The sequence below is a fragment of the Mustela erminea genome, chromosome 15 (assembly GCF_009829155.1).
Source record: "Mustela erminea isolate mMusErm1 chromosome 15, mMusErm1.Pri, whole genome shotgun sequence".
NCBI classification, from domain to species: Eukaryota; Metazoa; Chordata; class Mammalia; order Carnivora; family Mustelidae; genus Mustela; species Mustela erminea.
In genome coordinates, this window is record NC_045628.1 from 79362184 (window position 1) to 79365853 (window position 3670).

Below are 3670 nucleotides of genomic sequence, written 5' to 3' on the forward strand. Positions count from 1 at the left end.
TCTGCATCAATTGAGAGGACCAGGCGGTTCTTCTCTCTTCTCATATTAATTTGTTCTTTCACATTGATTGATTTGTGAATGTTGAACCATCCTTGTAGCCCAGGGATGAATCCCACCTGGTCATGGTGGATAATCTTTTTAATGTGCTGTTGGATCCTGTTTGCTAGGATCTTGTTGAGAATTTTGGCGTCTGTATTCATCAGTGGTATTGGTCTGAAATTCTCTTTTTTGGTAGGGTCTTTGCCTGGTTTGGGATCAGGGTAATGCTGGCTTCATAGAAAGAGTCTGGAAGTTTTTCTTCTGCTTCAATTTTTTGAGACAACTTCAGGAGAATAGGTGTTACTTCTTCTTTGAACGTTTGGTAGAATTCCCCAGGGAATCCATCAGGTCCCAGGGTCTTGTTTTTTGGAAGGTTTTTGATTAGTGCTTCAATCTCGTTACTAGATATCAGTCTATTCAGGTTGTCAATTTTTCCTGGTTCAATTTTGTGAGTTTATAGTTTTCCAGGAATGCATCCATTTCATTTACGTTGCTTAGCTTATTGACATATAACTGTTGATAATAACTTCTGATGCTTGTTTCTACTTCCTTGGTGTTAGTTGTGATCTCTCCCTTTCATTCATAATTTTGTTAATTTGGGCTTTCTCTTTTTCTTTTGGATTAGTGTGACCAATGGTTTTTCGATCTTATTCTTTCAAAAAACCAGCTTCTAGTTTCATTGATACATTCTACTGTATCTCTGGTTTTTACCTCATTGTTCTCAGCTCTAATCTTGATTATTTCCCTTCTTATGTGTGGAGTTGGTTTGATTTATTTTTGATTCTCTTGTTCTTTAAGTGTAGAGACAGCTGGTGTGTTCTAGATTTTTCAGTTTTTTTTTAGGGAGGCTTGGATGGCTATGTATTTCCCCCTTAGGACCACCTTTGCTGTATCCCATAGGTTTGGGACCAAAGTGTCTTCATTCTCATTGGTTTCCATGAATTGTTTCAGTTCTTCTTTGATCTCCTTGTTGATCCAAGGATTCTTAAGCAACGTGGTCTCTAGCTTCAGGTTTGAGTTCCTTCTGAACTTTTCCTTGCAATTGAGCTCCAGTTTCAAAACATTGTGATCTGAGAATATGCAGGGAATAATCTCAGTCTTTTGATATCAGTTGAGTCCTGATTTGTGACCCAGTATGTGGTCTATTCTTGAGAAGGTTCCATGTGCACTTGAGAAGAATGAGTATTCTGTTGTTTTAGGATGGAATGTTCTGTATATATCTATGAGGTCCATCTGGTCCGATGTGTCATTCAATGCTCTTGTTTCTTGATTGATTTTCTGCTTTGATGATCTGTCTATTTCTGAGAGAGGTGTGTTAAGATCTCCTACTATTAATGTATTCATATCAATATGACTCTTTATCTTGATTAACAGTTTCCTTATGTAATCGGCTGCTCCAATATTGGGGGCATAGATATTTACAATTGTTAGATCATCTTGGTGGGATAGTCCCTTTAAGAATTATGTAGTGTCCTTCTGTATCTCTGACTATAGTCTTTAGTTTAAAATCTAATTTGTCTGATATGAGAATCGCTACCCCAGCCTTCTTTTGAGGCCCATTGGCATGAAAGATGCTTCTCCATCCCTTCACTTTCAGTCTGGGTGTATCTTTAAGTTCAAAATGGGTCTCTTGTAGACAACATATGGATGGGTCCTGTCGTTTTATCCAATCTGCAACCCTGTGCCATTTTATGGGCGCATTTAGGCCATTCACATTGAGAGTGATTATTGATAGATACATTGTTATTGACATCGTGTTACCTTTGAAGTCTTTCTTTCTGTAGATTTCTCTATATTTCTGTTCAATACTATTCTTAGGATTTTTCCTCTTTTATAGAACCTCCCTTAATATTTCCTGCAGTGTCGGCTTAGTGGTTCCATAGTCTTTTAAGCCTTGCCGGTCTTGGAAACTCTTTATCTCTACATCCATTTTGAATGTCAGTCTTGCTGGATAAAGTATTCTTGGCTGCATGTTTTTCTCATTTAGTGCCCTGAATATATCTTGCCAGCCCTTTCTGGCTTGCCAGGTCTCTGTGGACAGGTCTGACGTTATTTTGATGGGCTTTCCTCTGTAAGCAAGGAGCCTCTTTGTCCTAGCGGCTTTCAAGAGATTGTATCTACAATTATGATTCCTCAATTTGACTATCAGGTGCCTTGATTTTTTTTTGGAATCTATAATCTTAGGTGGAGATCATTTGGCCTCTAGTACATGAATGCTGGTTCCATTCGTGATATTGGGAAAATTTTCATGAAGAACTTGTTCCACTATATCTTCTAGACTTTCTTTCTCCTCCCCTTCAGGGATTCCAATAATTCTGACATTGGAACGTTTCATGGCATCATTTATTTCTCTGATTCTGTTTTCATGGTTTCTAAGCTGTTTGTTCCAGGCTTCCTCCTGATCCTTTCTCTCTATCTCTTTGTCCTCCAGATCACTAATTCTATCTTCTGTCTCAGTTACCCTTGCTTTGAGAGAGTTTAGATTAGATTGGAATTCATTGAACACATTGTGAACCTCATCCCTGATAGCTTTTAGCTCTGCCCTAACATTGTGAACATCATCTCTGGTCACTTTCAGTTCAGCCCTAATCAATTCCGTTTGGTCATCCATGGCTTTCTCCAACCTAGCTATTGCCTGGATAATTGTTAGCCTGAATTCTCTTTCCGACATATTGTCTATGTTGATAGCTGTTAGGTCTGTTGCAGAAGGTCCATCCTCTTTATTTTTCTTCTGTTAGGCATTCCTCCTCCTAGTCATTTTGGTGAGAGATGTAGCTGGATGTATTAACCGTGGTGCAGTCAAGGTGCACCCTGGAACACTTCTGAGCAATCAGGATTCCCCACCCAAAAGAGAAAAAAGAAAAAGAGAAAAAAGAGAGAGAGAGAGAGGAAAGAAAGGGAAGATAAAAGAGAAGGTTCAGCCCAAATGGGCCCCAAGGTAAGATTTATGAAGTATACAAACAAAAACAGACAAACAAAAAGACTGATAAAAGTGTATGCCCAGAGAAAAAAATTTTATATATATATATATATATATATATATATATATATATATATATGCAAATAAAGGAAGAACCTCATCCAAAAGAACCCCAAGTGTAAGATTTATATACTATCAGGACAAACACAAAAACACAGAAACACTGGTGGAAAAAAAAGATGGGAAAGTGGTTATAAATTCTCAGTGTGGGCGAGGAAGGTTGTTTTGATTCTTCTGCGTGTATCTTGATATCTTTGTTAAAGGACGCAACTTTCCTAAGATAAAGGGGGATTAAAAATTGGTTTACCTATAGGGGTAGTATTGTTTGGGGAAATGGGATTACTTTGAAGTTTAACTCTATATGAATATTAGAAAATAAAAATAATAAAGAAATAAACTAGACTAAACTGAACTAAAATAAAAAAAAGAAATTTAAAAAATAGAAAGGCAAAAGAAAAACACAGGTGTATGTATCAAAAAGTTCAGGTTAGAAGGTTACTATGGAATTTGATGTACTGGACAGCTCACTGTGATGGTAAATAGGTTAAAAAATCATCTATATATAAAAAAATGAACCAGAATAGTGGGAACAAATTAAAAATAAAAGTTGTCCTATGAAGTAGTGGTGGTGGTTCTCTTGTAGTCTTTTTT